The sequence below is a fragment of the Zophobas morio genome, unplaced genomic scaffold (assembly GCF_036711695.1).
Source record: "Zophobas morio isolate AGI-343-1 ecotype UQ-CSIRO unplaced genomic scaffold, CSIRO_AGI_Zmor_V1 ptg000024l, whole genome shotgun sequence".
NCBI lineage: Eukaryota > Metazoa > Arthropoda > Insecta > Coleoptera > Tenebrionidae > Zophobas > Zophobas morio.
Window position 1 is genome coordinate 18,565,470 of NW_026972129.1, and position 19,125 is coordinate 18,584,594.

At 33.7% G+C, this 19,125-nt stretch overlaps 1 protein-coding gene across 1 annotated transcript in view; it reads left to right on the forward strand.

The window, feature by feature from the left end:
* The first annotated feature begins 13,880 nt into the window (after nucleotides 1-13,880).
* Nucleotides 13,881-19,125, forward strand: part of LOC135135388 (uncharacterized) — a 218,695-nt gene continuing 213,450 nt past the window's right edge. Inside the window, exon 1 of the mRNA XM_064064416.1 lies at nucleotides 13,881-14,016. The gene's annotated coding sequence lies outside the window, so the exon portion shown is untranslated. The remainder of the gene's footprint in view (nucleotides 14,017-19,125) is intronic.

Genomic DNA, 19,125 nt, shown 5'->3' on the forward strand with positions numbered 1-19,125 from the left:
TCCTTCGTCCTTTTCCTCTTACGTCCTTTTTGTCTTCCGTCCTCTTCGTCCTTCGTTCTTTTCGTCCTTCGTCATTTTCGTCCTTCGTCCTTTTCGTCCTTTTGGTCCTTCGTCCTTTTCGTCCTTCGTCCTTTTCGTCCTTCGTCCTTTTCGTCCTTCGTCCTTTTCGTCCTTCGTCCTTTTGGTCCTTCGTCCGTTTCGTCCTTCGTCCTTTTCGTCCTTCGTCCTTTTCGTCCTTCGTCCTTTTCGTCCTTCGTCCTTTTCGTCCTTCGTCCTTTTCGTCCTTCGTCCTTTTCGTCCTTCGTCCGTCTCATCATTCATCATTTCCGTCCTTCGTCTTTTTTGTCCTTCGCCCTTTTCGTCCTTCGTCTTTTCCGTCCTTCGTCTTTTCCGTCCTTCGTCTTTTACGTCCTTCGTCCTTTTCGTCCTTTTCGTCCTTCGTCCATTTTGTCTTCCGTCGTCCCATTCTTCCTTCGTTTCTTTCGTCCTTCATCCTTTTCGTCCCTTTTTGTCCTTCGTCCTTTTCGTCCTTCGTCTTTTTCGTCCTTCGTCCATTTCGTCCTTCGTCCTTCGTCCTTTTCGTCCTTCGTCCTTTTGGCCCTTCGTCCTTTTCGTCCTTCGTCCTTATCGGCTTTTTCGTTTTTCGACCTTTTCGTGCTTCGTCCTTTTCGTCTTTCGGCCTTTTCGTCCTTCGTCCTTTTCGTCTATTTCGTCCTTTTCGTCTGCTTCGTCCTGCAAATGATGAAAAACACTGTTTACAACAGCCTCCTTTATTGTTTTTTTTTTTTTAGAAAATACAGGGTGACTGCGAAATAAGCGCAAATATTTTAACCACGGCATCCCCCACCCTAGTAGAGCCGAAATACAGAAAAAAGAAATTAAAAATCGAATGGGGCAAAACCCCCATGAACCACTCTCGATACGAAGGCACTGAGCCACCTTGTAAACAGAGTTGGAAAAACGTTCGAATAAAAACGACCTAAACACTTTCAGTTTCAATTAAAAGTAAAACCGACTTTTTGCTGCTTATCATTCGTTCATTCATTTACTCATTCATCGTTAAAGGTCAGTGTGAAAGTTTTTTGGTAATTTTGATTCTGACGGATGTTTGGTCCTTGTCACAACGATTTTACGTTGTTTATTGGAACAGAAATAAGAGCAACTTAGAATGCTACTACCTTTTTACAAGAAATGTTGAAAATGTTGTCCTTGACTAGCAATACAGGCGTCAGAGCGTCGCAAGAGGTTTGTTGATAGGTAAAAAAACACCGGAGTAGCGGGTGTCACTTTCACTTGTTGAAGCTCTTCGATAATTTCTGGACACTGTTGATTTCCACAAACGAACTGTTTCATCCAACTGATACACATTTATCGAAAACCGTCTCTTGAAATCGTACTTGTTGACGACTACGTGGAGTTCCATCGGACAAAAAGTGAGTTACACAACGTGAACAATCAGTGGACTCCAAACCGTGCACTTTGTCAACATGGTATGGATGTGGCCGTATTCTTTTAATGTAGGATGCACTACAAGCTGTGAAAATCCAACTTCTTCTTTCTGTCCTATCACGGCCACGATCGTGAGTTTGAGGTTGAAGGTACCATGATCTCGGAGATGCTGTACCACTGATGCACCCATTACCATATCGACACAATCTGCATGGGAAAACTGCACCATAAACCGATTTCACCGACCGCTCGATGCTAACTGGCCCTTTTCGTGTTTTTCACGTTGCGATTAAAAAAGTGCCTGATAAAGTAACTTTTTTGGTTCTTTAACCGACTCGCTCTGTTCCATTCATTGTAGTAATTATGTAGGTCACAAAACAGTCCAGCGGCGAGTACAACAATTTACATTGAATTTCAAATAATTTTTTCTAGACACTGCTACTACTTAGGACCGTGAATTTTACCCAGTGACATAATCATATTGTGAGCTATTCCCCATTTTTTTTTGCATGTATTTCGCAGTCACCTTGTATCGTACTTGGTCTGTTTCTGTTATTTTGTTAAATTAAATTTAATTCTGCGTTTATTTGTCTTCTTCTTTTTTTGCTAATTTGTACATCATGTGTCAATAGTGAATGGTTCTTTAATAAAATAACGATCACTAGTTAAAATAATAACTTTTAAAGTGGTTTTACGAAATTTTTCAGGGTCGCCGGTTTTTTTTGCAGGTCAGTGTATAACGACAAATAAGTTTATAGCGACATTTTAGACACAAAAATGTAACGTGTCACATAAAAATAAAACAACCGTTGTACGTATGTGACCCCCTTAGTCGATAAGAATGAAAATATGAGCGAACGTGCTCAAGTGATTGTCTACGTTGAAGATGGTCAGTAGCCCCCAGTCGTTGTTATAAACCACTGTCGTTAGTCATAAAATCATTACAACCAACCTTTGTTAGAGACATTGTGAAAATACGGAAGATTAATTTTTTCGTATACAGGGTGATCAAAAAATGACGGAAAACTCGGTGATGCGTTGTTAAGAAGGCTTCGAAGTACTCGAAAAAAATATCTAAAAAAAACTTCTTCTACCAAACTTTTAAAAATATTAAAGATCAAATTTGAAGAATTAACTTCGTAATTGCCATTTGTTTTAATGAATTGTATGCCTAATATAGAGTTAAATAATTAGTTATTAATAATTTAATAATAATTTGCTACAATACGATCCGCAATGTCAATTGTTACTGTTGACAGATGTCATTTTTGACAATTTTTATCAAAATTTTAAACTGTCAATTAAATTTAACGAAGTTAATTCTTCAAATTTGAAGTTGTTGAAACTTATTGCTTATTCGTCATTTTTTGATTACCCTGTATGCATAGTGATTTAGGAAGCGCGAAGTCCTTAATATCTTATGACTTCTTAGAGATAGAAAAAAATCACCGACCAAGATTGCACGTTTTTTTGAGGACTATATTCCAAAATTATTTTTAACTGTACACCGTGTTCTATTTTTAAGACATTAACACACAACTTAGTTTTTTGAATGAAACACGTTAGATATTTTTACATATTCTCATTATCCTCTTCTTGATTTTTATATCTACAGTTTACTTTTGAAATAGTGATGCGACGTTGTCACGTTTCGATTTTGTTGAATTTTTTTGGTAAATGGAAAGGTTCATAACAAAAATGGTCGAAGGCTATTTTGACAGAACTTCCCTCGCCCTTGGAAGTAGGAATCAGACAAATCCAGCCCTTTAAAAAATATATAAAATTTGATATTACGATTTTCGTTTTGAAATAACCGCTGTAAAGTAAAAACTAGCGGCATTAATAACACTTCCGCAGCCCCTGCGCCCTATAAACAATGTAAAATATATTGAAAGCACGTAACTAACGGGATAAAATGTCCTTCAGCACTAGGTAATTGCAATGTGAAGCTCAAGTGTTTATTTATGTTTATACATTTGTTTTAAATTTGGACGGTTAGAGAAAAACCCAAAGCGGATTCGTACACCACACTTATAGGAGTATATTGTTGTATAGCAGTTAAATCAAATAAACATAGAATTCTTTGAAATGATGTCATCAACTTGTTGGTGGGGGTAATTAGCAAAATTCTGGTTAGCATTTAATCATCTACATGATATGCATTTTTTAAACATCGTGTTCAAAGAAAACTCTTAAAATAGTGTCTGTTCTGCCAAAGGGTTTGATTATTATTATCAAATGCTGTTGTAGATATTAAACTATAATTTCCTAGAAATAATTTATTGTATTAATTTATTATGTAATTTGTTAAATAATAGGGTTACTCACTAGGTACTAATTCAAGAAAACACTTTTTATTTTGTAGAAAATGATCCAGATTCAATACATTAACAAGATCTCCGATATTTGTAATGTGTGAAAATTTCATTCCAGGAGTTGCCATATGAAATTTGAATCGGAGAAATTGCTGCTAAGCTGCATTATTAAATTAAAGGCGGGTTAAGTTTAAAGAAAGTGAGTTATTTTTATTAGTTAAATTAAGTTAGTTAAGCTGTACTGTTAATTTTATAAGAGTGATAGTTAAATTTCTGTTAATGAAATTAAAATAGTTAATTTCTATCTTTCGCTGTTTGTCTCTTTTGTATTACTTTATCTGTCCTTTTATTTTTTTTTGCGTGTACAAAAAAATATGAAAATAAATTTTGAAAAGTTCAAAATATTTCCAAAAATAATAAAAATCTTAGTAAATACTTTTGATATATAGATATATTTTTCAAATTATTTTTTGTAGTAAGTAAAACTTATTTAAGATTATGTCATGTTTTGTGCAGCAACAGTACAAGACGTTTAACTAATTCATATATGTAATAGTTTCATGAGTTGTCCAATTAACTGTTTGTACTGGGACCTATTCACTACATACTCTATTATCATTATCCAAACGATTTATCCTAATGCAGCTTATTTCATACCATTATTTATTACCTGCTTCCGACAGTCTCTTTGTGCCTTCCTGAAGGTATAGTATCTGTTGCATATTGTATTTAGCTTGCTTAATTAACCAATTTCAAAATTAATATTTTTTACACATTAAAATATCATCAAGAAAATATTGACCACAATTTGATAATTACCTTCTCCAGAGTACATCTCACTTAAAATATTTAGGGTGAAATGTCCCTATTTCTGTGATTTAATGATCCACCCCACGCAATAACATTCGATTTAATAATAAAGAATGCGGCATTTTTTCGTTGTTTCGGACAATCATATCAAAAAAAAATCTGAAAATCCAAATAACTAATTTATCCATACGTCATTGATGAAAGTAATAATTCGCTTTGAGCTCGACATACGCACATTTGTAATAAAAACTGGAAATATTTAAGTATTGGATAATATGGATTAAAATCGTTGTAAATAATTTACATAACAATTGCAAAAACCTATTGGTAGTGGATAATAACATGTAATATAGTCTAATTTAATTTAATTTGAGCTTAACTAAAACCGACATCAAAAATGTTACTCGACCACATGCAATTACTATTACGCCCTAGTTCCATTAAAATAGTAAGCTTGTTAACTCGGTACTTTAAACACAGGTTGACCCTTGGTATATATTATAAAATCTCTATTAACCCACCAGCGCCGCAAATCTGTTTGCAAATAATAATCTGTTATTTTTAGACACAAACACTACAAAATCTGTTGTTCTAACCTAATTATTTTTGTAAAAAGCATATTTATTAAGTCTTTAAAAACACGATAAACAGTGAAATGAGCATAAACTGCTAACCCCTTGAAAACTTTAATAATTAAATGAAACAGCGAAACACGAGCACAAAATTAATGAACGAGTTTAAAGCACTTTTCGATTAAAATTTATACATCGGTTCGGCGGAATGTGCTGGTGGCCGTGATTCGAAACACATTTTAGCAAAACTCATCTTTTTTTGTAGTGACCCATAAATTTTATATGGCCGTCCCTTGACTTTTTAAAACCGTTCTCATTCCGAGGATATAAATAAAATCGAAAACAATTAAACGCTCAAGACGGCCAACAGCGAACACAAATGGCATAAATTCCCCGAAACGCCACGTTACGAGAGATTTGCTGAAAAGTTCTTAGAATAAAGTTTGGGGCAAAATGAAACTATCATGCGACGATTTTTAAACGATCGCTGGTGGGACAATAAAATTCGCCATTATATCTTTTATCACAAAATGTGCAGTTCAGTTTAAACTTAAATACATAATAAAAGTTGATATTAATGTCAATAAGGGACTGCAACAAATAGGAGGCATCGTGTTTAAACCAGACAGCATTTGAAAGAAATTTCGAGGAGCTGAGGTCCTGGCGATCAATCACTGGGCTACTTGAGAATTTGCCTTGTGTCATGTGAACGTGGGTGTTGAAACTAGAGACATATCTTGAAAACAAACAAGTCAAAGGTTTTTGTTTCGTACTAATGATTATTATTGTAGGCGAATATGAGAAGGTACGGGAAAGATTTCGTCGGACTAAACTAACGCTAGTTGGGTCTTCTGGAAAAATTATAGTTATTTGTTTTTTTTTATTCAAAGTGACATTTCTTAATTTCAAAAGAAAAATGCTATTGTTTGTTCGACATTGTAAAAAAAATCACTGGAATTCAGAAGTTATACTTTTTTTTTTTAATAATATTTAAGTTCTAGCATTCGAACACTGCAGTCTGCGTTGGATAATATTACAGTTAAACCTAAGTACATACGGACAAAAGTCAAAGGAATTCGCCCTGATAATGCAAACTGCAAACTGAGTTTTGTGTGTTAACCACGTGCTATTTATACATGGCTACTGGCCCGACTTTCCTTCTTTACGAGGGTAGAGAGATTCTACACTGAGGAATAGTTTGCTTTTATAAAAAAAATCTAGATTTTGAAATCTGTGGCCAATCTCGAAAATATGTTGTTCAGTAATTTAGCAGTTAATTTTCAAACCTGCCACACATTTTTCTTGATCAAACAATAAAACTGAAAGTCGATAATGATTTAACGAAGCTCTCGATATAAGTGGCCTCCAAATTCATCGCATTTAGGTGGCATGGATTTTTAGGTACTGTCGGCGCTTGAAAGGGAGGCTTGTGTTTATTTGTCACATCACTATTAAGAGTTGAAAAGTTTCACTACGAAAAGATTGGCCCAAAATTGTAAATCTGGAAGCCATAGAAGACTGTGTGAAATTAACCAAAGAAATCCCAGTATGTGAAAATCATATATCCAATAACAAAAAATTGCTAAAAATATTTACAATTGGCTGTATTTTGTATTTCCTCAATAATTAACATAACATTAAAATGTGTTTTACTTAAACGCAAAACAAACTGCCAGGTGTGGGATTCCAACTCACGCTTCCTTTCGAAAATCGGAGCTTAAATCTAACGCATTACTAAGTTATATGAGGGAATAAATAGTCGGGATCGAACTGAAGTCTGCGGATAACACGACCGTCCCCGGGGTCAGGTCAACCGATCACAAGATAGTGACAAACGTCCGATAAAAAGTACTGGGGCTCCTAGCTCAGGTCAAATGAGGTCAAACTGAGCTGGAAGCCCCACTATATTACTACGTACAAATATATCAGTGTTTATTGCTTTGATTTTGTTTTGACAATGTGCTGAATAATATTATTGATATTAAGAGACAAGACAATGATTTTATACAATTTTTTGTGTGCTAATTTGATGTTACCACATTGTATCCACATATACAAATAATACAATTGTCCATGCATTTCAATCATATCTGACAGCTAATGTTCCAATTTTTTTTCTCCAGATCCCATGAAGAAATTAAAACAGAGACATTAACAACAGATACACTGAGTGACAAAAATAAAAGAAGACCAATAAGGGATCATGATTTTGTGATAAAATCGTATATAGCCGTATAGGTTACCAAACTGAGAATCCCAATGTTATCTGTCAGCAGTCATAAGAAAAAGATTTTTTTTTCTTGTATGTTAAGAAGTACAAATATCTTTCCTGACACGTCGTGGCATGGATTATTTCATCCCATGCCACTTCGTATCGGACTCCTTCCAGATTCTGTGGAAAACGGGGTAAAGTGCTTGTCATATCCCGAACATTTTCGCCTGGGGATAGGTCAGGATATCTTGGAGGACAAAGGAGAAGATGATTTCATCTTCTTCCAAAAGTCCTAGAGAAACTCTAGCAATACGTGATCCAGTATTGTCTTGTTCAAAATCGTCTCTTACACCATAACCTCAACAGTTCGGTGCACATGCCCATCCATGAAGAACTATGAATGTCGTCGTTCTCCACGTTGTCGTCTTACCCTTATTCGACCATGGCTCATGCTCAAATAAAATTAAGATTCATCCCTAAAGACGACATGATGTCATTCTTCCTTCCAACCAAATCTTTTTCGGCATTACTCTAACCGTTGGCGTTTGGGAACAGCGGTGGGTGGTAACACAAACCATGGCCAGTACGACATGTGTCCACAAGACTTTATTTGGGTCTCTATGGTTCTAATTGTTACCAATTTTCCTTAGTGACAAAAATGTCTCCTTTGAGAACTAGAAGCGTTTCGAGCAAGTAAAAGAGTAGTCAAGTTCCCATCCAGATTTGAAGATGATAAGCACCCAAGAGTAAATATGAAGAAATTAAGACAATGCTAATGGAAATTAGAAAAAAGTTTAAAGAAGACACAGATAGAGAAGGAAAACAAAAGTGACATACATGAAATTGAAGAAGATAAAAATGATAATACACTTACAAAAACAATGGAAAAATGCTGGAAAAAGAACTGTAAGTCAAGCCAAAAGTAGTTAGAAGTTAAAAATACTTCAAGGAAAATCAAAGCTTAAAAATATATACGTAGATGCAGAACTGAAGAAAATGGAAAAAGAAAAAATGACAGGTGTGGCCAGAGATGAAAAGAAGAAAGGATTAAGAGTGAAGGTAGGATATCAAAACCTAGAATAATGGAAAAAGGACGAAATGAACTATAAATCGCAAGGGAAAGAAGGCCCAAAAAAACGAATGATCAGATTTAAAAATACAGGAACTAAGCAAGAGCAAAATAGATGAACAGAAAAAATACACTATGAATAGTGAAGAAGGAGCAGAAATAAAGAGCGAAGCAACTTCTCGGGTGCAGAAAATTGATAACCCATTCACATTAAATCCCACTATCACTGAAACTGAAACGAAGCAAACCAAACCAACAAGATTTTTTTACACCAAAAAGTAAAGTAGACGAAAAATGGAAAACGATTAAAATACTATACGCAAAACAGCAGAAGAAGTCCTAGGTGACAACGAAGAAACAAGAAAATGAAGGATAAGTGAAGACGCTTGGAAAACAATTTAAAAAATTGGTCTAAAGAGTTTAGACAGTACTTCCCTCGCTGTCGGAAACGTGAGGACTGCATGCCTATTATGTTTTTTTTTTCGTATTACATATGTTTATCGGGGTATTTTCAAATAAATTGAGTATTAATTTTTTCAATCTCTGTCATTTTTTTTTGTGATTGCTATGATTGCTTATTACAAAAAAATTAAATTGGTCGAGGTCGTTTCTGGGGTGTATAATATGTTGCCTATGCAAAAATTGTCAGGCATGAACGGATAAAAGGAACACCCTGTATAGCACTTGTAATTTAAGACAATTACGTCTGCAAGATTTCAAAGTATTCAGTTTTGCAATTCTTGATTTAATCAATAAAATTAATTGACTCAGTCATTAATTTTTTTCAGACATCCTGTATAAGCAAATCTAAAAAACATTAATGCAGTGATAAATCACAAGTATAGACTCATCATTCTTTACACTTTTAAGATTTTTTCAGCAAAATTTTGCGGCGGCGTCAACAAATTTTTAGGGGATATGAGCAAATACATTTTGATCAAAATTTTACCATGCTTGTAAATTTAAAACATCTTCAAGGTTTCAAAGCATTCGGTTTTGTAGTTCCTGATTAAATCAATAAAATAAATTCACACATTCATTAATTTTTTTGAGTCACCCTGTATATGCAAATCCAAAAGATATGAATGGAATGATAAATAACAACTACAGACTCATCATATTTTGCACATTTAAGATGGGATAAGTAAATATATTTTGATTAAACATTTATCGTGCTTATCATAACTGTAAACCATCTACAAGATTTCAAAGCATTCTGTTTTGCAGATTCAATATTAAATTGCAAAATGTTGTCTCATGATTTTGATTTTTTTTTCCAAAAATCTGGACGTTTCGGGTAAAAACTCAATTCGGAGTCATAAACTACATGTGTAGGACTATGTTATTTTATACAATTTAAAACCCATTTACTATGTACAATTTTGAAGTGACGTCATCGCATTAGTGGTGGGGATGATTAGAGAAATTTTGGTTAGCGTTTTACCATCTACATGATATTCCTAATATAAATACAAATTTCACAACAATTGGTCTAGTACTTTCGGAGATTGTCTGTCTAATAAAAATCCGGGACGGCAGACAGACGGACAGACGGACAGACAGACAGAAACGGAAGACCTATTTCTTCGTCCTCTAAGTAAGCCAAACTGAACAGACAAAAAGTATAGAGGAAAAGCAAAATATTGGCAGGTGAACAAAGTTGTAAAGGAGAGTGGTAGAGTTGATAAAAGAAGATAGACAGAAAATATGGCACAATTAGCAACAAATAATCAAAGAGGACGATCAACTGCAACGAGGGAAGGAATACTACAAACATAATTGGTGTGATTGAAGAAAATACAGAAAAATATCCAAACGATGAATATCTACAATCAGATGAAAATATTTTACAAATAGACATAGAGAAGCCAACAAACGAAGGAATTACAAATGCCTTTTGACACCTTTGAGAAACAACAAAGCACCTTAAAGACAACATTTCAACAGAATTGTGGAAAACTGACATTAATAACAGTACTGAACTAATAGCAGTTCTATTAAGAGGAGCCGCTACATTTGGCCCTTACGATGTTGTCAATACATTTTCATAATGTAATATCTTCATTATTAATATACCAACTTTCACCTTAAAATACGAGGGCATTGTTTTTAAACACTTTGATATATATATTTTTTTCATTTGTTGTAATTTTTGCATCACGTTTTTGAAAAATCAATATTTCAGTTACTTATGGAAATTTTGGGACGCGGTTTCCACCAATGTTTTCAGCTTACAAAACTTTAGAAATCGTACTAGATATATTTTCAACTTTATTTGTTGGAACTGAAATGCAGTAAATAGCAGCGTCTAGCAGCTTCTATGACACAAGCTTTCTTTAGAAACTGTGTCCCGTTTTTTTAACAAAAAAAGTCGACTTTATATTTTGTACGATTTCTGAAGTTTTGTAAGCCGAAAATGGTGTTGAAAACCGCGTTTCGAAATTTCCTTAAATAATTTAGATTTGATTTTTAAAAAAATGTTATGCAACAATTTCATCAAAATAAAAAAAAACTACCCTTGTGTTATATAAAGAAAGTTGTAGATACATTACATTTAACATTTCATAACCATTAATGGAGATATTACACTCTGAACATGTATTGAAAATCCCATGCAGAAAATGTGGCCTTAAAGAAACATATGGGAAAAAGAAAACATACCTCCAGAATAAAAGAATGGATTTATATTAAAGCTCCCAAAAAACAAAAAGTACAAATATGTGATAACAAGAGGGAAATAACGTTGCTTTGTACTATAAACAATATCCTGGCACATATTGTCCACAAAAGAATAAACACAAAAATAGATATGGAACTTAGGAAAGATCAGGCAGGATTCAGAAGAAGATAAGCATGTATTGACCAAATTATCATCGAAGAAACAAAAGAAAAGAGGGGCTTAATTGTAATGACGTTCATAGACTTTAAAATTTAAAATACAGGAGAGTCCTGCAAAAGATAATACGCACTAAAATGGATCATAATAGGAAGAACAAGTCGGGGAAGACTAGCAAATATATGGAAAAGAATGACAGAGGATGATTATAGAAGAGTACTGGAAAGAGTTAAGAATAACAGGAATAAATATGTAACGTACCTCTAATAGTGCCAATTAAATTCCCAACTAATGCCATAAACATCACATGTAACAAAGTCAGAGCAAGTTTTTTTGATCAATTGTATTAAATTTGTGAAATTGAACAGTTTTAATTTGGTTTGAAAACATTGTTATCGTGAACGGCAATACTGATTTTTATTCATTTTATTATTTTGCGCTTGTTACAAAACACAAAATTTAAAATACTAAATGCCGAAACTGAAAACATTTACCCGTATTTCAGGTTAAAACTCATTATACTTGTTCCATTATGATACTGTTACGAAGTAAACCATACGCCGCCTCGATACGAGGTCTATGAGTTTTCTAGTAAGTGGGGCGATGACCGGTGACCCATCATCGGTGACGGCGGCGTTCGAATAAAGAAAAGCCTGGAAGCGATTTGCGGGAAGTCTCGACTGAGGACTCAGAACAACCTCGAAAACGCCGATCGCGAACTCTCCAGAAGAACACAGACCACTGTCGTGAACCGGCGGAGTAAATTCATTTCAGTCGATTAATGAGTACAAGTTAAGTTGAGATCTACATTAACGCTGTATAGTTAGTTGTAATGATATGAAGGAATTGACGACATGTATTCTTGTGATCACAAATTATATTCCTACTCAATAATTATGTCATAAAACAAAAAAAAAAAACCTCTTAGTCTGATTGTAAAACATTATTATTATTAATCATTAGGAAAACTAAATTCCTATTTTAGAAAATGACCGAAGAAGCACCACAATATCTAAAACTACCTTCACTGAGAAATATAATATTACCGCGCTTAGTACGGGTAACCTTCGTAAGATTATTCACATCTTTCTCAAAAAGCATAAGGTTTCGGACGTAACGCCTTCTGACTTTGAATCAACAGGCAAGCAATGCTGAAATTGTTGTGGTTTCAAAAAGATATGGCTATAGTTTCGGCTGGTGAATTATTACTGTTGAATAATGGATTCCACCGAAAGGAAACCTGTACGTGACATTATTAATAAATTTAGAAACGGTAGTGTGTAACGCAGAAATATTTGAGTACAGTGTTTCAGATCCCGAACTAAAACAGCATATGGGAAAAATTGTAATCAATAATATGTGAGCTTAAATAAAACTAAAACAACTACACAGCATCCCGCTGTCATTTCAAGAAAACTACTTAGTACAAACTGAGGGAAATGGATTAGGAAAGCTTAAATCAACCCCACTCTCACACAAAGATAAATTTGCGGCAATAGGTAATTATAGAGAAGAACATGCATATTGATGAAAATGAATAATGAGTCGTTAAGATGTAGATATGCTTGTCTTATTCATTGTAGTATAATTAATTACTGCCATATATTTACAGAAGAACATTTGAATATGTGTTCAAATTATGTTTACTGAAAACTGTGACGCGTGGTTTCGCTTGCTGGGTAAGCAAAGTTTTTTGAAACTTACCTATTAATTTTTTTGATTCCTCGCAAACAAGCTATTCATTACTCGAATACGGTTGAATTTTTGATGTACACGCTTTAAAAAATTACCTATTTATTATTTCCATTTTCCATATTTCCATACATTAAAGTTTGATCTGTGTTAAGGTTTGTGTGTAATATACTTATCTTTTTATTGTCATGTCTTTTTAATATCATTCAACAGATATACAAATTTTATTACGCCATAAATTAGAACTGCCAGCAACAAATATTATACATTTACATATGGAGATAATTTATATACATATTTTTCTGAATTTTTGATTTTTAAGGTTTTCAAAGGTACTTCATTTTATCATATTAATACAGACTTATTTATCAATGAGGCAAAAAATTAACATCTCATCATCATCATCATCCTCATTGTTTTTCATGAGCTTTTAAACATCTATGGCTACGCTCACATTTAGATCCTCGCCTTGGATAAGTTTTTCCCAATTGAGGCACCAAAACCAGCTCCCAAATCATTTCGGAATGGCTGGTGGCCGTGATTCGAAACACACTTTAGCAAAACTCATCTTTTTTCGTAGTGACCCATAAATTTTATATGGCCGCCCCTTGACTTTTTAAAACCGTTCTCATTCCGAGGATATAAATAAAATCGAAAACAATTAAACGCTCAAGACGTCCAACAACAAACCCATAAAACCTTTTTCAGAAACCGATAATAAAAAAACGCACCCCCATATATTTGTGTGCAAACGTTCGGTCTGTTCAAGATTAGCAATCAAAAATGTTGACTAGGAAGCAAAAACTTCTCCGCTTGATAGATGGCAAGACCCAGGGCGGCGGCGCGCTGCAGAACATCGCTGACACTCCGGAGTCCGGACCTTAACCGGAGTTTCAGTCAGTCGCTGCCGCGTCACGAGCTTGAGCTTCGCTATGACGTCCGCCGGAAGGCTCGAGCGAAAGCTTTGAGCTTTTGCGTTACGTGAAAGTGCCACGTTTCCCTAAATTAACATGGAATTGCACGCTCGGGCGACTTGAGCTGGCATGCAACGCCACTTTTAGGTAAATATGGCCCACACGATAACACTCGAGAGCAAGTTTGCTTTGCGAAATTGTATTCAAGATCCTTGTCCGATTCCATTACGCTATCTTAACAGCGCGGATTTTTTATGGGAGCTTTTAGGCCGGAACCTGAGCTTTCAGCCGGCCGCGTTTTGCGCCTTATCCAGGATTTGTTTCTTCATTCTTCATCTCGGGAGTAGCGGTTGCGTAATTATTTCGCGGATCGGTTGATGAAAAGGACCAATTTTACGCTCGAATAAAGCGTAATTTCTTAATTATCTCCGAAATTGTGTATTTCATTGAACTGTTCAAAGTGCAGAGGAGCATTGTGACGCCCTAATTGAGTCCGCTTCAGGCGAAATTAGATTTTAATTTCGAGTGCAGTTTTATATACCGCTATTTTTAATTAAACTAATAGTATGTTAAGCCAAGCTTTTCTTTTTGTGTCACTGGGATGTGTTGAAAATGAGCAAAATTTCATTAATTTAGAGTGAAGGGATTTGTGCAGGCTAGTGGGCGTCTGTCTCTCACAAAAATTAATAAACAAATTTAACAACATATAAAAAGGTGTTTTTAAGCTAATAACGTTATCAAAGACATTTTTACTCTTATTTTAGGTAAACATTAATTTATGGTTTTAGATTTCACTTTCACCTTTCAGTCTTCTGTTTCGTTTGCTTGTGGGTTGCCTTATTTATGTTTCATAGGGCGTAGGGATGCATGCCTTGAATTTTTAAAATCCTGCCAACTAAGATAATTTTTTTCTTATTTATTTATTTTCATAGTTTAATCGCTGCAATCAAATATTTGGAATTACTAATTTTCTTCTCTGGGAAATAACTTTACAGTATCAGCAAAGTACTCATGTGTTAACTGCAGATATTAAAATGTTCTGGCTTTTAATAACAAATAACAAGTCTAGCGGAAAATTTAAACTCAAATTGTATATTCAAGTCAAACAACATAGCGTTCTTAAATGTAATAAGAAATTCTTGTACATTTGCATGCCGGTGATGACTTTTTTAAAATGCAGCTTCCCAGCTTTGCACAATTTTCGCCTTCCGTAAAAGAAAAATTGGAAGATATAACTTTGAGAAATTACATTTTCTAAAGGACACTCTATGAGTCCGTGTGTGTGATTCTTGTTCTGTATTTTTTCTAAATATCAAGTTTTATATTTTAGCGGGAATTTCTAGGAATGGCATTTTTATTTTTTTTTTAATTTTGAGTAGTTGAAAAAATTTAATTGTAAAGAATCAGTGAAAAACAGCCGTGCAAACTGATTTGACAGTAATGAGGATGTTGGTGAAAATTCGAACCTCAGTATATTTATTACACCAGGTGGTCTGTTTGTAAATAAAGATAAAGAGAAGGAGATGAACTATGTCCAATAATATTGATGAGTTCCTGGGTGAGATTACTCTTTTTTCTGTTTTTCTAGTCAGATTTAGATTACCTGTGATTTCCTCCTATGCCATTTTTGTTTTAAATAAAAAAAATTGTTATCCAAAGATGCGATGTCCTGAGTTGCGATTTGACTATTTACTATCAAGCAAAGGACGATTACCTATCTGGGTTTGCTTAAATCTAGGATTATTCTGAGAGCGATTTTCTGGACGGCCCTTGCTGTAAATTTATTCCTTAAAGAAAGTTAATCGTCTGGCAGTCGAACAGATCACTTACACTTTATTTGGCTTGCCATTTCTTGCTTTCCTAGCTTTTCCGAATACCATATTTTTAAATGAATCGAACCCTTTATTGAACTGTTAGTAACATATTTCTTGGAATAACTTTGCCATTTTCCTTTTGGTACACTTTTTGTACCCATCTCGGTTGGTGTTTTCTTTTTCTTAGCAAACATAATTTTTTTTAGTGTGTGTAAAATATCTTAAAATTACACACAAGGAAATGTTTTTCAATTCTATTTAGAGTAAAGAAATAAAAACAAAATAAAAATTTAATTTAGTTTACAAATTTCGAGATCTCGAAGAAAATTTTTCTAGTTTTCACGTATTCTTTTATTTAATATGAAGCTCTTATATTTTTGTACATTGGGGTCGGTATTACTGAAAAAATACTTGTCCACATACCTTTAGTTTTAACTCATTACTGAGGAGACACACAAAACAAAACAATTTACTATTTTTTTCACAATCGCACATCCACAATCACTACAATTTTATCGTGGTAAGACAGAGGATGATTTTTTATTAAACATTTAACTGAATTAATTATTTTTATTTGAAATTAAACAATTTCACTTGCGCAGAATGAAAATCAACGCCCGTAGTTGAATTACTGCTAGCGGTCACTCTTTCAAATCTGACCCGATTCCAGCGACTAGAGGCGTGGTTTCCACGGCAACGGTGTAAACAAAAAAATCTAAATGAGTCATGATTGGGTCTCCGTTTTTATCGCGACCTTACCAACGATACAATATCTTTAAATGTAAGTTTTAATAATTATGACACAAACTTCCGGATAATTTTTTAAATATCGAAAATTACTATTCTCCTATGTTCAATGTGTTTGTTGACGTTGTAATTTTGGCACCAGCCGCCCCTGTATTACTGATGAAAATTGTAAGCGACTTGTTGCATCGATAGCTCTTAATCAGTTCATCATTATTTACTGCACAGAAATTCGCTTAATCTATTCTTTCATTTAGTCTAGTAGTGCAAAATTTGTAGTATTTCTTTGACAAAGTTAAAAAAAGAAAACTGTTTCTTTATTTCTCTGATTTGATTACTAAGTTTCATGATTTCTCTAAAACGGTGAAACACCTCAGAAAACTTTCTAGTCGCGACATTATTTTTTCTCGAAAAATGCGTTTCCCGTTTCCGTCAGTCTGTCTGTGTTCAATCTTAATTATATATTTTTAATGACGCTCCTCCACAACAAATCGGTTAGAAATTTGTGTCATCAACATCGCCATTCTAAAAATGTTGCTCACTGACACGGAATTTGTAAGACCATAGAAAAGTTCTAATGAAATCGAACTAACTAAATTATCTAATTTCGTTTAGCTAGCCTAATTTGCCCACTCATTCATGACAATACTGTTTCCTAATTGGCCACTGACTGAATCTGGTTGCAAGACATCGTTCAAAGAACTGGTAATTATTTGGAATGAATGAGATTGGACTTGAAAGGCCATTGATAAAAATACCAGTGAATGAATAGAAATCCACAGAGGTAATTCAAATTAAATCTGACCTATTGTAGCGTTAAAAAAACTGCCCTTTTGGTGATGTACAAGAATGAAACAAGTAAAATTAGGTGGTTGCGCAACATCGTTAGTGTACGACGCTACATGGTTTTTCTATATCGGTAACAAACGTCGTATTCCTGTACTTTACTTATTCATTATCATTGTTCAACGCGTTCGAATAAGAAATACGTATAAAACAGGAATAGGGTGTTTACAAATTGAAATGCAAAGTTAAGTAATTCGGAATTTTATATTATTGATCTTCAGCAGCGAATTTAATCAAATCTTCTAGTCACGAAAAAAGTGAGGGCAAATGTAGCTGATGGTTTAAAAAAAACCCAGTGAAGTATTTTCCGGTACACAAACAGGGAAAAGTAAAGTCTGTGTTTGTGCAAACGTGGATCATATCTCCTCTGGTAGAGTACATATTAATTAATATGATTATAGTGTGGAATTAAAACACGAAAAGTTTCAATATTTCATGTGTTCGATTGCAGTTATGTGAGTGATGTGTAAAGGGTTTACATTTGGCAGGTCAGTGTTACCTAAAAATCAAATTTAATAGCTTAATTGGTTTGGTTATAAACTAAACTGGAATAACATTCAAAAATAAAATCGAACTATTTTGCATACAATTAATAATATAACATAAATATAGTGATTTAAAATGTGTGCATCGAATTAACACAAAGAATTACGTGTGATAGCAAGCAGAAATAAAATTTTAATAGTTTAAATCCATATGCCTAGGGTAAAAAATTAAGAAACGGATTCGTAAACTACAAATATAGGAGTATGTTATTTTTTTAAATTTATATAATATTTATTTGTAAAATTTTGGGGTCATCACATTGCGGATGATTAGAAAAATTTTGATCAGCGTTTTACCATCTACACAGTAATCTTAAAATACATATAGAGTTTGATAACTAAAGAGCGGATTATATATAATTTGCACATCCCGTATTTTGATATGACAAATAAATGCTTTAGCATGTATCTCAATTATCATTTTTTACTTTATTTAATTGATTGACGTAGATTAATTATTGGAAATTTTGACAATCTGTTTGGGTTTTCCTAGTATTTTTCTAAATAAATTATCCAGTGTATGTTATAACGGTTCTTAGTCTCAAGTCATTAAAGTTTAACGAGGTACATTTCGACTGGGCATATAATATTTCGTAAGTGATATTGGTAAGTAAAGATGGCGAGAATAATTTGACAAAATATTTCGAATTCATTCATAACTAAACATTGAAGAAGGCTGGTGATAGTAAATTATGTGGAAAATGTCAAAGTAAGAAATATATTACATAACATATAAACCGATTTGTGGTATCAGTTATCTCAAAAGTGGTTTATCTCAAGGGTAAAGTTTGTATTTCAAAACTGAGAAAAGTTTGATATGAATAGTGTTACGAATAATAATAGGAGGAGGTGTTGTAGTATCTACTTTTATTAACCCCCGACGCAAAAAGAGGTGTTATTATAACTTTGAAGTCTTTGTCTGTCTGCTGTCTGTGGCACCGTAGCTCCCAAAGGGATGAAGCGATTTCAGTACGTTTTTCTTTGTTTGAAAGCTGTTTTAATCGGGATGGTTCTTAGCTATGTTTGACAATAATCATTTCAGCCATTTTAAAAGCACCAGGCAATCTTAATCAATCTTAACAAATTTTAGTGTTCAGTTTGAAACATTGGATGCATTTTAATATTTCAAAGACTCCTATTTCTAATTGTACACAAATAAGTATTTTGAGTCATTAAATTTTGGAGGCTATTTCAGAGATTACGATAAATACGTCTGTGAAATTTTGCTAAAAGCTAATATTGAATTAAGGATTATTGAACATAAGCTAAATTTATTTATTCAGATGGTTCATAAAGTTTATGATAAA